This window comes from Phascolarctos cinereus, unplaced genomic scaffold, assembly GCF_003287225.1.
Source record: "Phascolarctos cinereus isolate Bilbo 61053 unplaced genomic scaffold, phaCin_HiC Scaffold_5;HRSCAF=322, whole genome shotgun sequence".
In the NCBI taxonomy this organism is placed as follows: Eukaryota; Metazoa; Chordata; class Mammalia; order Diprotodontia; family Phascolarctidae; genus Phascolarctos; species Phascolarctos cinereus.
In genome coordinates, this window is record NW_027555958.1 from 110,041,126 (window position 1) to 110,058,569 (window position 17,444).

The 17,444-nt window shown below is 36.1% G+C and overlaps 1 protein-coding gene across 11 annotated transcripts in view; it reads left to right on the plus strand.

The window, feature by feature from the left end:
- The window catches only part of PLAGL1 (PLAG1 like zinc finger 1), a 138,825-nt gene that overhangs the window by 26,019 nt on the left and 95,362 nt on the right, over window positions 1-17,444 (plus strand). For 10 of the 11 annotated variants that reach the window (XM_078155089.1, XM_020972473.2, XM_078155085.1 and 7 more), the window contains exon 2: window positions 6,860-6,981. The gene's annotated coding sequence lies outside the window, so the exon portion shown is untranslated. Of the gene's footprint in view, window positions 1-6,859; window positions 6,982-10,159; window positions 10,230-17,444 lie in introns of all 11 variants that reach the window. The other variant, XM_078155088.1, reaches the window with a different exon arrangement.

Below are 17,444 nucleotides of genomic sequence, written 5' to 3' on the forward strand. Positions count from 1 at the left end.
TTGCTAATTTTTGTCATTCATTTTTTTCATGCATTATTGTCATAGCTGATATTTTTAAAATGATGTCAAGTAGAAGTGGTTACAATAGATCATCCTATTTGTGCCTTTTTTTTCTTTGGTCTGGAGGGTAGAATGTATAAGGAGAAATAAAATTCAGTCATTCTGGAAAGAAACTGGAGTGATTGTAAAGGTCTTTAAATGTCAGAGGATTTTGTATTTTGTCTTTGAGGCCATAGAGAATTCTTCAAGGCTTCTTAAGTAGGCCATACTTGTGTTTTAGGAATATCAATTTGGCAGCTGGGTGAACAATGGATTAGAGAGGAGTGAGACTTGAGGAAGACCAGTCCGAGGCTGCCGAAATAGTTCTGGTGAAAGGCATTTAGGCCTGAAGTAGGATGGTTGTAGTGTGAATGGAAAAAAGGGATTGGAAACTACCTATGTCAAGGAGATAGAATCAGTAAGACTTGGCAACTTGTAAGATGGATTGTGTGTGAATGAGAGTGAGATGTTGAAAATGACTCCGAGGTTGCTAAACTAAGTCAGTGAAAACAGAGAAATTAGGAGGAAGTCAGTTTTGGAGAAAAGGTTATGCATTCGGTTTCAAACAAGTTCAGTTTAAGGTGACTTTGAAACTCCAGTTGGAGATGGCCTGTGGGCAGTTGGGGATGAGGGTTTAATTCTTCCTATTATTCTTCAAAATACATTTATAATGATGTTCTCAGTTTCCTCATCTGAAAAATGAGGGAAGTACATGGTTCTTTCCATTTCTGATTTGTGATCTTAGCCTATAATCTACTGAAAGAATAGGTCTCACTAGTAAAGATCGTATGCATACAGTGTTTGTAAAGCCAATAAAAAAGGCAGTTAGTTTTCCTTTCTACTATATTATTACCTTGGTATTTCCAAAACAATTGCAGCTTTGAACTATGCATGGTTGAATCTTAACTTCTAATAACTTGTGGTGGCTTGCCTTTTTTGACTTCTAGAAGTAGGAGGGATTTTTGTTTTGTTTTAGTGTGGAAAATTAACTTTTATTGTAACCTGTGTGTGCCATTTCAAATGAGTGTATAGTTGGATTGAAGCCGTCTGAGAGAATTTAGTGAAATTTCTGAGTGGCTAAAGATCCTTCAACCTGTCTATAAATGTATAACATCTGTAAACACAGCCCAGGGCCAGAGATAGTTTCTGTCAGATCTAATGCTACGGAATATTGGGATCTGCCTTTCAATTGTAATTTTGATGGTATTGACATTATATGACTTTGGCGTGCCATTCTGAAATTTAAACTTTAATCTGCAGCAATTGTAACATTCTTTGAAGAAATTAAAAAATGGTAAGTTGTCTGTCATACTTTTTATTTTACTTTGTTAAAACAGAAATTTTGGGAATTGTCATAGTTTGCATCTTGTCCAGTAGTTACAGAAGTTCAAACCTTAGAGCTGAAAGGTTCTTAAGTGATTATCTAGTCCAGCCATCTGCCTATTTCTATTTTTACATATAAGGCAATTGTTGTCTGGAGAGTTGAGGTGATTTGTTTAAAGTCACCCATCTTGTACATATTGGCTCCTGACTCCTAGTATGTAGCCTTCTTTTATTGGTTTCTTAAGGGGTAATTGTTGTATTGCATATCACTGAAATTAATCTGGCAAAAATTACTTCTGGCAACTTTCTTTACTCTGCCTTTCCCCATCACTTTCCTTTCCCTATCCCTGCCCCTAATAGAAGAGCCTTAGATTATTGTATGATATGGGAGGACGGGAGTAGGGGGAATGCATAGAGTTGGGAAAAAGGGAATATACCCTTTGATATTAAAAAAGGAAAACTTCTATGCTCTTACTAGACTGCTAAGTAAGGGAGAATGAAGAAAAAAAACCCAAAATTCAACTGTAAAGGAATGTGAAAAAGCAATTATTAAATTGGTGTTTAGTCCTTAAATGTTTAATTTTTGTAAGGCCTTAGTTTGAATATTCTTAGAAGGCTTTAGAGGAAAATCTTTGTTTCTGTTATGCCACCTTGATTCTTTTGACCAAAGACAAAAGTTTGACTGACATTTCCACGTAGATTTTTCCTTGTTTGATTTTTTTTAAGAGAAAATTAACCCCAGGTTTTTTTTAATATCTTAGCCTGTGTCCAGCCCCTTTATAGTAACACATGAAATATGATCCTTCAAACTTGTTCAAGAAAAGGATATTTGAAAGAACTGTTCTCTCCATGACTTTCCCTCATTAGATAATTTATATTTGTTTTATATGTGTCACTGAGGAAAAAAAAAGATTTTATTGGGGTTTATTCACCTAAAAATATTGTATACATATTCAGGTGGTGTTGTTGTTTTTGCTTTGTTTTGTTTTTTACATCTAGCCTAGTAATTTTGTTGAATTAGATAGTTTTTTTTTAAACTATGGTGAGTCTCCTTCAGACCAAATTATACTAACTCCTTCACTATTGGTTGCCTTAATGCTAAGTCTTGTACATTTTACTAAGCTGTAAATGCTTTGGCTGTTAATCTGGCAGTAGATTCTTGTCTAAGGATCAGCATCACTAACTTAGAATAGAGATTCATCACTAGAAGATTAGCCACCCAGTAGGGGATTTTTGGAGTGTTTGGGGTCACAGCAACTCCTGAAGATTTTCTTAGGGGTTTTGATATATAGATGAAGGTAGTAACTACATCAGTAAAATAAAAGTTTTGTGAATTCTGAAGAAAACAGACAGCCTAGTAGTTAGTGCTTCTTGGGTCCCTATAAATGTGTTAACCTAGTGAGGCCATAGGCAGTCTACCAAATTTTGCATAATCCCCTACCTCATCGTCATGGCACTTAAGAGCATTCTGGTTGTAAGTTATTTTTAGTGTATTAAATCAATTGTAATAATCAGAGGTTGGATTTATATTGATCCTATATATTTGGTTCTTAAGGTTTGAAGGGCCACCATCAGAAGTTGTGTAATTTTTTTTTCTGTTCTCAGGAAGATAAAAATATTGTCCTGATCGTTCTCACTTTCCAAAATTATCACTCTGCTGTAAGAGAAGTATGATATACATGGTTTTTTTTTTTTGCATAGGTAGGAAAGGATATAGAATAAAGCAGAACAAAAAGTAATAAAGTGAAAAAGAGAAAAGGAAATAGGTTAAAAATGGTTGGGATAAGAGAGGGTACAGGAAAATATGAGCAAAGTAAAAGAGGAAGATAAAGGCCATTTAAAAATGCTCTTCTTTAGAGAGAAAGAAAACCAAAATTCATTCCCTCCACATCTCCCCTCCCCCAACCTTTCAAATAAAAATAGAAACTTAATGAGCAAGTACTGAAACAAAAAGAATTGAAAGATGATAGATAAAAATCATGTCGCTTTGAATGTGTCAGAAAGCATTTGCCTTCATCTTAAAGTACTTTGCACAGAATCATAGTATTGGAATTACCCAGAATTAGTGCAAGAAGCTGTTCTCAAAATTTTTTGAATGGCAAATGATGCTATCAGACTATGTGAATTTAAAACAGGAAATAAGTAAGTAGCTATCTCTTTTGAAAGGTCATGATTAGCATTGATTTTCCAAGCTCTTTCCTTCTGCTACTTGTTAAATTGGGTTTCTTTACCATCTGAATCTATAAACTTTCAATATGAGGCAATGTTTTGTGTCTGAGATGGATCACTGTATTTTAAGTAAATTGTATTTCTAAGTACAATTTTATTTTAAAACATAATGAAAATTTCTTTAAAATGTGAGTGGCTTTGAAGTTTCAAATTGTCATTATAAGAATAATCAACTTCCAGTTGTTTACATGTTGATGATCTTTATTGTAGATTATCCATATATGGTCTAGAAGCTGTTTCTTGACATCATAATCTGAACTCTGCAGGACTTCAGGGAATCATGATATCTAGCAGCCCCTGCCTATCTTGGAAGCTCCTGGTGGCATCTTTCCCACATTAATCCTAAGAGCAGGAACAGTGATTTCTTTCTCTTTTTTTCATCATTCTTGTCAATGCTTCCCTCCCTCATATTCTATCACGCATGACTAAAAAAGTTGACTAGTTAGATGACTGTCTCAGTGGGAAAAGCAATGTTTGTGAGTCAGTCTGAGATTTAGAAAAATATATACACTTGCAGAAATCAGTAAAGATATAGGTAGTAGGGTATCTCCATGGTTATACAAAATATAGCTTTTATTACATGATCATTTAGATTTATTTGATGATCATTTACATTTTTCTTGATTTTTACAATTTTATTTCAGTTTTTGGCAGTTATGAGGGAACAGTCCTCCACTAACCTTGCAAATCAATTACTTTGATATTACCAGAAATTAGAATGAAAATCTTTTTAGGGGATGTATAGAAAAGTTATGTCACTAAAGAATATTTTTGCAAATTACATATCTTAACTTTATGTTAATGGGGCAGCTAGGTGGTATAGTGGATAGAATGCTAGACTTGGAGTCAGGAAGCCCTGAGTTTAAAACCTGCCACTGTGTGACACCCCAAGTCTAACCTTAATCCTAAATTCTAACTTTCTGTCAGGTTCAGTTTTCTTATTAGGAAAAAGAGACTAATGATAGCACTTACCTCAGAAGATTGTTGTGAGGAACAAATGAAATATGTGTGTGTGTGTGTGTGTGTGTGTGTGTATGTATATGTGTGTGTGTATACACACACACACGGTGCTTTATAAACCTTAAAGTGCTATTGGGTTAGCTATTATTGTTCTTCATTATAAAACTAGAAATGTTTCTCTTGGTAAAAATTTGGCCCTGAAGCAATAATAACACCTAAGAATATGGTTATTTCTAAGGAACTTTTGGAGTCCTCACTATGGCTACTTTAAGATACAGAACTGGCTGTAGCAGCTATGTGTTATGTATTCCCTTTAGTTTCAACCCGGGTTTCTCAAGTTCCAGTTTTTGTATAATCCATAGACTTAGAGTTAGAAAGGACATAACCTCCAGGGGATGTTTAACTTGGAAAAGAGAACACTTCAGAAAACATGATTGTTGGTTTCATATATCTGAAGAATTATGTTCAAAAGGAATTAGAATTATTCTACTTGGCCTCACAGGGCAAAATTTGTGAGTGTTGCAAATGACAAATTTAAACTTGATGTAAAGAAAAACTTTTTAGGCATTCCAACTATGTAAAAGAATAAAGGGCTGCTGAGAGGTGGTAGAGGAATCCGCCTCATGTAAGGTTTCAGGAAGAGGCTGGGTGATGACTTGTCAGACATGATGTAGAAGGGATTCTTTTTTCAAGACTACGTCACCACTGAGGCTCTTTTCTGAATCTGAAATTCTATCATTCTCTGACCTCTAAGGTCATAAAGTCTAACCTTATCCTAATCATCTGTCCCTCCTTTGCTTAATTTTTACCACTTGGCCTTGGTCAACCTTGTTCATATTTGTTTTCCTCTTGTAACTGCTTCCTTGATTTGAACACTTTGACATCTCTAGTACCTGTCACCCACCCCATGACCTCAAGGCTCACACTATCATTGGAAATCATTCCTGAACACTAGATTGCTGCCATTGCTGCTTTTGCCACTTATTCCTTTGTTTTTTAAGTACTTTTGCCCCATTAGGACATTTATAAACCTTTTTGGTTTCAAAGTTTTAACAGAAAAATGATCTTTTTTTTTTGATGAATGACTGCCACTAATTAAATTAGTAGAGATCAATGAGTACACCTTAGATTTTATATTCCTTTAAACGTAATAGCATGGAGATCTAAAGCAGAAATTCTAGATTTATCCACCTCCAAGTCTTATCATGGAGATTGAGCCTAAACCCTAATGCTCTTTTGTGCTAACTCCCATTTCCATATATCCCCATTTTGACCGGTACTTTCCATAGCTTAGATGTTCCAATTTTTGTTCACTACGGACTTCTAAACCTTTTAGTTTACTGAAATGAAGCTTCATAAACTGACTGAAATGCTAAGGGTGTAATAGAAGAGTAACAAGACAGAATTGGTTGAGATATAAAGTGTGTAAGATTCAATTGCAAAAGGAAGTTTGGGGATCAGTTTCTTTCTCCACTGTATCCTCCTTGTGTGGACCCCTTCTTCAGCCTGTATAGAATCCTCATGGCTAAGCATATCTAGCTGGTGACTAGCCCCCAAAATTACTCAGCATAGATTCATGATATACTGTGTTTGAGAGTCCTCCTTTTTACAAACCAGTTACCATTTTCCTATTTTATTTTTCCTTTCTGTTGATTGGCTTTCATGGAATGGAGAGTGAAATGGAGGAGACCATCCAAGGTTGACCCCAAACCTAGACATGGCATTACTCATAAAAGTCTATGATTGAGGGATCTTGGGTGGATGAGGGCGTAAACTATGACTTTGTATTCTTTCCTTTGCACAGAACAAAGCAGCTAAATATATTTTAAGAGGCCTGTTTTTTTTTTAAATGGAGAAGAATCTGCATGGAAGGTTGTGGGGCTTGTTAATTACACTACTTACTACACTGGAATTGTCTGTCTGGAGAGAAAGACCTCATTTGTAGCAGATTCTGTTCAGGAGCTCTCCGTGGTACTTATGTCAGATATTGGCCTTCATCCATTCCTTTTACTGCTGGCTTGGATCTCCTATAACTAACCAGGTTCAACTGTCCTGAGAACAGTAATACATTTGGGGGAAGAAGGAAATGTAATCCATTTAGGAGCAATCAAATTAATGTCTGAGAGCATGATATATCTAAAATTCAAAATAGTTCTACAGTTCATCATCATTAGATATAGAGATTTCAGCTATGTAAACTAACAAGATTTGGAATCCAGGAAATTAATTTTATGCTAAAAAATGATAGCAAAAAATTTTAATCCAGGTTCAGGTTGCTATCTTAAACTCTTATTCTTGTACACTTCAGGGAGAAACTGGATTTGTGAGTTCATCCTGCAGTGATTTGTGGCTTATGTGTTTTAAGCCAGGAGGCAGCCATGCCATAGAATGGAGGATAACAAAATGGAACCTTTACACAAGAACTCCAAGGTAAGATGTGGAAACTCCCTTCCTCAGTGAGGAGTCTGATCTAAGAACTTGAATTTTTGCCAGGACCTTGATTTTTCTCCATTTAATTCACATATGCTATCTCAAAAACTTTGGGTCTTCTGGGCTTAAAAAAAACCACACCAGAATATTAGATATTCCAATAATAATTTGCAAGCATCATAGTTTCTACTAATAGTGATAAATGCGTTTTGTATAAGTATGTGTTTATGACATGTCATCTGCTTCAAGGAGTATGTGAAAAGAGGATTATTTGGGGAGTTGTATCTAGTTAGGGGTAGCGCATTCTCCTGAGACTAATGGAGATATAGGTTTATCTTTCTATCTATCTGTCTATCTATCTATCTATCTATCTATCTATCTGTCTCTCTCTCTCTCTATCTGTCTGTCTATCTGTCTATCTGATGCAGATGGATCTGGACACCTCATTAATATAATAATGCCAGATCACTTAAAAAAAGTGCTTTACATCATGTAAAACTCATATCTTATAACAACCTTGTGGACTAGGTAGTACAAATATTATTGTAACCATTTTACAGATTGGGAAATTGAGGCTGAGAGAGGTAAAGGTACTTGCTCATAGTTGCACAATTGGGTTGTTTAAAGGAATTTGAGGTGCTTATTTAGTAGATTGTTGTAACTCTTAACCGGCCTTTATAATGTTATGCATACATCTAAACCCACTTAGATAATTTTATGTATGGTCTTATAAGTGGTGACTTTCTCCATTCAGTAACATCTACACATGCGTGCTTAATAAACACTGCTGCTTTTTGGCAGCATATGTTAATTGTGAGATTAGGAGATGTGCCTGAGAGGAGATACTGTTGAAATTACTTACAAATATTTAGTTTTCCTTGTGAGAATAGATGGGGCCCTATTAATTGCAATCATATTGAGAAAAAATCCCAAATAACTAAGTCTGAGATTTTAACTTTCCCCCCTCTACTAGAATTAAAGATTAATTAAATTATTAATTAAATTAATTAATTAAAAATTATTGATTTCATGTTACAAATTTAAGTCTGTAGTAAAGAGCTTAAAATTTTAAAATCTAGTAATACAATTTCCTACTGAAAGACCAAAGTGTTGTAGATATTTGTGGCCATCTTAACCCAATAACACATATAAAATTCATGGGTGTGGCTGAAACCTAATTGTAGTACCAAATTGAGCTTTAAAAATTCAGGATTATCTGAGTTCAGATATGTTGAAATAGATTAATTAAGAGCTTACCAGAACTACTTTATTTTTTGGCTGAAGCTTAACAATTTCGTTTTTGTTTTAGCAAGGCAGTTGGGGTTAAGTCACTTACCCAGGGTCGCACAGCTAGTAATTGTCAAGTGTCTGAGACCAGATTTGAACTCAGGTTCTCCTGACTCCAGGGCCAGTGATCTATCCACTGTGCCACCTAGATGCCCCTGAAGCTTTAAATTTGAGACTTGAAATGTGAGCATTTTCAGTGTAGGAAAATTGAAACGTAGACATGGTTAAGTGTATCTGGAAACTGCAATTCATTGCAATTGTGGTCTGCACGTTTGTGTTGCTATTTAAAATTCCTGTCAATCTATCACCCATTAGGAAGCTTGCATAGTGCAGTGGGAAAAGCACTGGCTATGTAGTCTGAGGTCCTAGGTTCAAATCTCTGACATTATTATTTTTTGTGCCTTTGGGCAAATATTTTACTTTCCTTAAATGAACCTTTTTTAAAATCCATAAAATGAGAGGATTGGTTTACTTGAACTCTGGGGTCCTTTCTAGTACTAGATTTATGATTTTATAATTATATGAAGCATAGAACTTCCGATTCTCAATTTATGATTTCATAATTTATGAAGCAAAGGGATGAAGATACTGTGAAAGCTCATCTAGTGTATCTTAAGTAGATAATACTTCCCCACACACTCTAGAGTGAAATTAATTGCTCTCATTAATATCTTATTTCAATATCTCATAGCTCCAATAATCAGAAAGCTGTTTCTCGTGACTATTACTTTAATTCCTCCTGATAAACACCTGTTTCTTCCTGTTCTGTTTTCTATGTAGCTAGAAAACAGCTGATCAGCATTTTTTTGGGACTAACCCTTTGCATATTTACCTCCTTTGTGCAGCAAATGTATTCCTGAAAAATTGTGTGCAGATACTTTTTTGGTGTGTGAATCAAACCATATTCTTATGTGCCATTTAAAAGAACCTTATTGTAAAACCTTTTGTAAAGTGATTAACTTTTTACAAATGGGAATAATCACTTCCTATTTACACTAAAGTCCTTTCCTGATGTCTTTTCATGGCATGGAGTCAACCCTAGGTTCTTGAAGTCTGTGCCAGCAGATAATAAGCTCAGGCAGGTCCTATCAACCTTGAAAGGCTTGAAGTACAGGCCTGTGACAGACTGTATTGTGTCTGTCATCTGAAGAGCAGCCTAACTAAATTCAGAAATACTCTACCAGACTTGGCCACTAGTTGATATCTCTTTCTCCATCCATCTCCTTCCTTCCCTCCCTCCTCCTCCTCTTCTTCTTCTTCTTCTTCTGTCTCTGTCAATCTCTTTGTCTCTCATCATCTGCTGAGGGTAGGAAGGGTGTTGTGTTCTGCATTGGTGTAGGGATTTCCTGCACTGATGAAATTAACAGATTTTTTTTTGCAATATTGAAAAATCAGGTCCTAATTTTTCTCTTTATAGATCTCGACTTTCACAGAGAGATCATTTAAAGCAAGATACACTTGTTATATTTGAAGTATATTACATATACCATCACTCTTCTGTATATAGTTGCTCTCATTACTCTTTTTCCCTCTTAGCCATTTAATTATATACATTGCTTTCTGCTCAACTTCTCTGTAACAACTTTAATGCTGTTCTGTATTTTAATTGAAACATCAGTGTATTATTGACTTTTATCTTTGACCCTTTCTTCGTTCTCTCTTACATACTCTTCTTGTGCCTTGCACCTTCATGGCTAGCCTCTCTTCTCTAGATTCATGAGGTTATAAATAGTCACAAGGGCTTATTATGGTAGAGAATGAACACAAAGAAGGATGTGTTTATTTCTTGAGAAGAGATATCAGTGAGGACATTAGTGGAAGTTGCACAGGGCATACAAATTCAGTTCTACTCTCAACTCCTTAAACTTAATTTTATTTGGAGAGTTTTTAGTATTGCAGGCTGAATGAGCAAGAGACAGAAGAAAGGACACGTTTGGAAATGAACAAAAAGAAAGATCAAAGTAAGTGGTGATAAAACATGTTCACACAGCCCATAGGTTTTTAAAAGCCCATAGAATTTTAGTTTCTCCATAATTTCATCATGAATATTATATTATCTTTTAAGTGTGGCAAGATATGCATGATGTCCCTCCCACACCAATTTGGAAACTTATTTCAGTGGTTGAAAGCAGCCTTAATTGTGTCATTCAGGAAGCATAAATTGGTTTCTCATTTAAAATAAATAAGGGGATTTCAAATACCTTTTCCTATTTAATGCTTGTTTACCATTCCCATCACTAAGAGTTCACATTTTTGCCTTCTCATATCTAAAATTTTGACTTCTTGCTTCTAAACTGTCTTAGGCTATTCCATCTTTTAGACCATTACCCTATTAATTGTTATAAATCACCACTATGATAATGATTATGATACTTCCCTGCTCAGAAACCCCCGGTGACTTCTTTTTTCTTACAAATAAAGTTCAACCCCCTTAGCTTGTTATTTGAGGTCTACCCCACTGTGGCTCTAACCTACTTTTTCAGCTTTGTTTCTCACTACTACTCAGCAAAAATCTGTGTTCCAGCCAATTTGGAATACTGTACGTTCTTCTACTGCCCATTTTACCCCACTGCTTACTCAGTTTTGTGCCTGATATGTTCTCTTAGAATGCCATTACATCTGTCTTCAAATATAAAAAATACAATATATCCACTTACTTTTAAAAAATTATTTATTTTTAGTATTCAACATTCATTTCCACAAGATTTTGAGTTCCAAATTTTCTCCCCATCTCGTCCCTCCCCCCACCCCAAGATGGCATGCGTTCTGAATGCCCCTTCCCCTAATCTGCCCTCTCTTCTATCTCTTCCCCCTTCTCTTATCCCCTTCCTCTTCTGTTTTCCTGTAGGGCAGGATAGATTTCTATACCCCATTTCCTGTATTTCGTATTTCCCAGTTGCATGTGAAAACAATTTTTTTTAACATGTGTTTTTAAAACTTTGGGTTCCAAATTTTCTCCCTTCCTCCCCTCCCCACCCACCCTTGTTGAAAAGGCAAGGAACTCGATCCAGGTTATACATGTGTAGTTATGCAAAGCACTTCCATAGTAGTCATGTTGTGAAAAACTAACTATATTTCTCTTAATCCTGTCCCACCCCCCATTTATTCTATTCTCTCGTTTGACCCTGTCCCTGTAAAGAAGTGTTTGCTTCTGATTACCCCCTCCCCAATCTGATCTCCCCTCTATTACCCCCTCCCCAAATCTATCCTCCCCTCTAACATCCCCCTACTCTCTTGTCCCCTTCCCCACCTATTTTCCTGTAAGGTAAGATAGATTTCCATACCCAATTGAATGTGTATGTTATTCCCTCCTTAAGCCAAATCCTATGAGAATGAGATTCACTCATTCCCTCTCACCTTCCCCTGTTTCTCTTCCACTGTAAAAGCCTTTTCTTGTCTGTTTTATGTGAGTTTATTTACTCCATTCTACCTCTCCCTTTCTCCTTCTCCCAGTATATTCCTCTCTCACCCCTTAATTTTATTCTCCCGATATCACTCCTTCATCTTCAACTCACCCTGCACCCTCTATCTATCTATCTACTTATATACATACATAAAATTTTTTTTCCCTCCAACTACCTTAATACTGACAAAGGTCTCATGAGTTACAAATATCTTTCCATACAGGAATGTAAACAGTTCAACCTTAACATATCCATCTTTTAAGACATGCATCAAATAACCATTTCCTTTTTGAGCCTTGATTCATTACGCCAGCCAAAAATGATCCTTCTCTTCTCTGCACATAATTTGTGTCTGTAGCACTTATGACATAATAGCTTGCATTATGTCTTTTATGTGCACATTTTTTTGCCCTATTAGATTCTAAGCTGATTGAGAAACAGGGATTGTTGCTCTTTGTACAGCCTATGATTTTAAGCAATGCCATACCTTGAGCAGGTGCACAGTTAATATTTGTCAACACTTTTCAAAAATCAAACAAACCATGGAGAAAGAACATCTGTAGTAAAACTTTTTGCTTCTGTTACCAAAATTCTACATCATTTTTTTGCTGTAGTGATTATGCAAGTTATCCTAGACCTTCTTGTAGCCATTCACTTGCTTTGAGTTTTCTGTCAGGATTAAGTCATATGAATGGCTGAACTAAGCTATTCTAAATTTAGCCTATCAAAACCAATACTTTAAAACAAATTACAGATTAAGAAAAATAATTTAGATACCTCAGAATAGTTCACATTGTCTGACTTAAAAAAAGTTTTAGATTTTTTTCTTAAAGAGGAAAACACTGAATTTCCCTAATATCCTGAACAAAATAGGTTTATATTAAGAAAACAGTATGGTAAATTAGTACAAATTAAGGAGAAAAGTTTTGCAGATGTGTAGTGATTATAATTTAATTATGACAACTTCCAAAATACTTGCTGGAAGCGAATACTGCTTAGGTTTTTAGTGAGTACATTCAAGATCCTATATTTCCTCTCATATCCCTACTTCAAGAACTAAAAAAAAGACCCCAGGAATTGGAGTTATACTTTTCTATTTATTTTCTTTTAAATATGACGTTAAATACAAGTTAGTACTTAATTCTTTTCCATTGAGTTTTGCAGGGATAACAGAAACAAAAATAATTTATGGAAGTTGTCTTCTTCCTTTTTCATCAGTTTCATTATTTTTAGTTTATTACAGTGAGCCTTTCCAGACTCTCAATGTTCTTCTAAAATAATTTGCACCAGGCCCTTAAAACCCCGCAAAAACTATCAAATGAAGCCACTAAATCAGGGGTGGGGAACATGCAGCCTCGAGGCCCTGTAGGTCCTCAAGTGCTGCCCTTTGACTCAATCCAAACTTTACAGAACAAATCCCAGTAAGGGGATGTTACCTCAAAACAAGTAACGTTTACTTACCTCTTAGAAAAAACAAATAGTTCAGGCCATCTGCCTGTTCTCTATTCCTGCTGCTGCCACCTCAGTTCAGGCTTTCTTTTCTTTTTTGATTTATCTGTGGATCTACAATCTCATTATGTAGGTAGCAGTTTTTTCTTACTAAGATAGGTCAGAGTTGATCCATACTTTGTAATCCTTGTTCGTGCCCTTTCATAATTTCTCCCTAGAAGGCTTCACTAGAAGACTTTTTCTAGGTCTTAAAATTTCACTGATACCAGTGTAGCAGATATTCTGGTGCTGCTCTTCCAAACCCTACTCACGCTGTCAGGTGGAGTTCCCAGATGGTGGCTGGTACTTCTCTCCTCAGAGTTCTAGAGTATTCTATTCCTGAGGGGTTGAAGAAAGGGGATGTATATTCTAATGCAATAGCTTACAAGTCCCCACCAGTGTGCTTTCTTCGCTTTCTTCAGTGATTATCAATCAGTATTAATTTGCCCGTCAAACTTACTTAGCTTTTAGAAACAAGTAGATAGTAAGTTGGTACAAAACATTCTCAAACCTGGGGGCTCCAGCTTCATTCTGTAACAGGTATGTACAGGGTCTGTGGGAAAATAGGATCAAGCTTAGAAAGTACATGTGGTAGAGGTGTTAGTTACAGTTCTTGGTTGCTCAAAATTCTTTTTTTCCTTTTATGGGGCTTTCATGAAGTTCCCCGTAGGTGTAGTGTAGTTTTTTTGTGCTGGATATTTTCTGGAGTCCTAAAGCTGCATTTCCTAGTCTGCTTAGTCCTTGTCAGAAGATGCAGACAACTATCACCAGCCACTGCTTTTCCTGGGATACTGCTAGGGAATTGATACGATGTTTATATCTTTGATCCTCCATAATTCACAGAGTTATTCTGTGATCAAGGTAAGGGTGAGAAGACCAAGGCTCATCTCCACCCCGCACCCCCAAGTGATTCCTTCATAGGGATTTGGCTAGAATTGCTTTCTCCTCTTACTTATAGCATAATGGTAAATTCTGAACTGGCTTGTTATTTTATAGAAGATCAACAGGGCATGACAGGGTTTATATTAGATTAATGGTTTTGGTTGATTGATTTAGTAGAGGTATTGTTGTTTGATAAATGTGTAAGGGCTAGAGTATCTTGTTAGTCACTTTAAATTAGGTAATGTTTTATTTTATCAATCCCCTTACCCCTGCCATTACACCAGTACAGTACAATCAGTACAAGTCTGCCCAAGGTATATGTACTGGTAGACGAAGTCATTGGGCTGCCCATATAATATTGTAATCTGAACAATATGCATTTTTCATTCACTTGATTAATTTTACTTGAATGACTGTGGAGCTCATTGAGGAGGCATTGTAGTATGCTTGAGCTTGATGCATTCATAGTATCATTTACAAACAAGAGTATCTGAAAGACCTCACGATCTATGGGGAATTTGCTTCCGTTTGGACTTTACCCAGGACATCTTGCATTATGCTGGCAACCATCTTTGGAGAGAATATGCCTCCCTTGTTTTATGCCTCACTTGTATTAATAACCAGATGATTCATGAACAAAATTATCTCTGATTCCATCTATCAAGAAATTTTATGTAAGCTTAATATTTGCCTGGGATACACTTGTGTGAAAAGAGGTTTTCAGGATATATTTTGCTCTACCGAGCCAAATGATTTTTATAATTCTTTCTTTTAGTAATTATTAAGCAACAAACAACAGGAGCTTGTATTTTATATGCTGTTTAGTTAGTTGTGTAATTGTGAAGATATGGTCTTCTAAATAAAATCATCTGTGAAGGCTAGACTTTTTGTATTTCATAGGTTCATAGCTTAGAGGTAGAAAGCACACTGGCAGTTATATAGCTTAGTTTCCTGCCTTTACAGATGAGGTAGCTGGGTACCAGAAAGGTTAAAAGACTTGCCAAAGTCAAATAGATAATAAATATCAAGAACCAGGATTCTAGCCCGGGTTCTTTGATTCAAAATCAAATGCTGCTTTTATTATACCAGGCTCATCAAGGATACCTTCAGTGTATGTGTAAATAATTTTTACAAAGATTTTTATTAGAATAAGAAAGTAGGACGAAGGACAGTAATTTCTGGCGTATGCCCCATTGACTTTTTTTTGGGAGGGGGTTAAAAACACCCATAGTGTTTTCCATTCTTTTGCAATACTTCCCTCTTTTAGGTATTTTACGGGTCTTAGGGATCCTTAAGCACATTTAAAATTGTGATACCTCCCAGGACAGACTGCTACTGTTTGTATTTAGTCAAATACAGCTACTTTTCCTGATTTCATTTCCTTGTGTGTCATTTTTACTTCCTCATATAGCACATACTAAGTTATTGAGCAGAGATATGGTGGTTCCACGTACATTGCCATCAGTGATGATGATAGACCTCTACAAAACACTACTGGTGCATGTTTCCTCTCTAGTTAATTGTCTTCCAGTTTTATCTTCTAAATGTTTTCAGGATAATATGCTTTAGTTGGTTTCACAAGCTTTGTCTAGGCTTGTTTTTTCCCCTCCATTGCTTTATGCTTTTTTAAAAAGTTGATAATTCATAAAATTAGTACTCATGATTACCTATTATCTTCATCTGGAATATTTTGCAAATAATTTTATATTTACATCATAAACCAATATGGCTATTGGCTGTCATACCTTTGATCATATATTTGTCAACTGAGGTGATTTTTTTTTTTGGCTCTTTGGGTCTCTTTGTGGCAGCTGTTTTATATCAGTAAAACTTTAATAAACAGTGATAATCAGAATTGATATCTTTACTTTTATCCATTTCTGATTTTTCAGAGACAATGACTTGTTTGAATGCATTGGGTTGTAGCTGTTGTAATTGCAATGTTTAGACTTTTTTTTCTTTATTTTTGTTTGTTACTGATTTTGATCTTTGACCAGACAGTGATCTAAAGGCATACGATTGTTTCTGAAATGATTCCAATGACATTTTCTGTCAAAATATAACAAATTTTATCTTTTGTAGTAGAATCTTGATGTTAGTTACATATCCAGTGCCTTCTGACCTTTTTACAGTCCTCATCCTTCTTGACTTCTCTGTAACGTGTTGAGCAACTTCTCCTCCTTGATATTCTTCTCTCTAGGTGTCAGTAACACTGCTCTCTTGGTTCTTCTCCTACCTGTCTGCTCCTTCTCAAATTCCTTTGCTGGATCTTAATTCAGGTTGTACTTGATAACTGTGGTTGTACCTGAAGACTCTGTCTAGGGTCTTCTCTTTTCTCTCTCTGTACAGTTTCTCTTGGTGATCTCATAAGCTCCCATGTATTCAGTTATCATCTCTATGCAGATAATTCTCAGATCTATTTATTTATCCCTAGTTTCTTTCCTGACTGCCAGTTTCACTTCTACAACTACTCTATTGGACTTTTTTTTTTTTTGGCGAGGCAGTTGGAGTTAAGTGACTTGCCCAGGGTCACACAGCTAGTACGTGTCAAGTGTCTGGTCTGAGACTGAATTTGAACTCAAGGCCTCCTGACTCCAGGGCCGGCACTCTATGCACTGCGCCATATAGCTGCCCCTGATTGGACTTCTTGAATGGGATTCCCTGTAGGCATCTTAAATTTAGTATATCCAAAACTGAGCTCATTATCTTTCCCTCTAAACTCTCTTATCTCCCTTACTTCCCTATTACTTTCAAGGGTACCACCATTTTCCCAGAAATGCAGGCTCACAAATTAGGTGTCATCCTTGAACTCTTCATTTCCCCCCATCCCCATATCCAATCTATTGCTAAGTCCCATTGATTCTGTCTTCACAATTTTTCTCATATGTGCCCCCTCTCTACTAATATTGCCACCACCCTGGTGCAGGTCCTTATCACCTCACACCTAGACTATAATCTTTTGGTTGATTTCCATGTCTCAAGTCTTTCTACTGCAGTTCATCCTCCATTTAACTATCAGAGTGATCTTCCTTAAGTGCAGATATGACCATTTTACTCCATAGTCAGTAAACTCCAGTGGTTCCCTATGGCCTCTAGGATCAAATACAAAAATACTCTCTTCTGCTTTTAGAGCTCTCCCTTACCTAGCCCCTTCTTCCCTTTCTCATCTTCTGCATTTTCCTCTCCACGTACTCTGTGATTCAGCACCACTAGCCTCTCTGCTATTCCTTATACAAGATACTACACCTCCCAAATCTGAGTATTTTCACTAGCTGCTCCCCATGCCTGAAACTCTCTTCCTTCTCGTCTTCACCTCTTGACTTCCCTGGCTTCCTTCAAGTCTCGAGACAGTAAAGGGAACAAAAATAAGGAAAAGCAGCAAGAGTAGACCAAGTAGACATA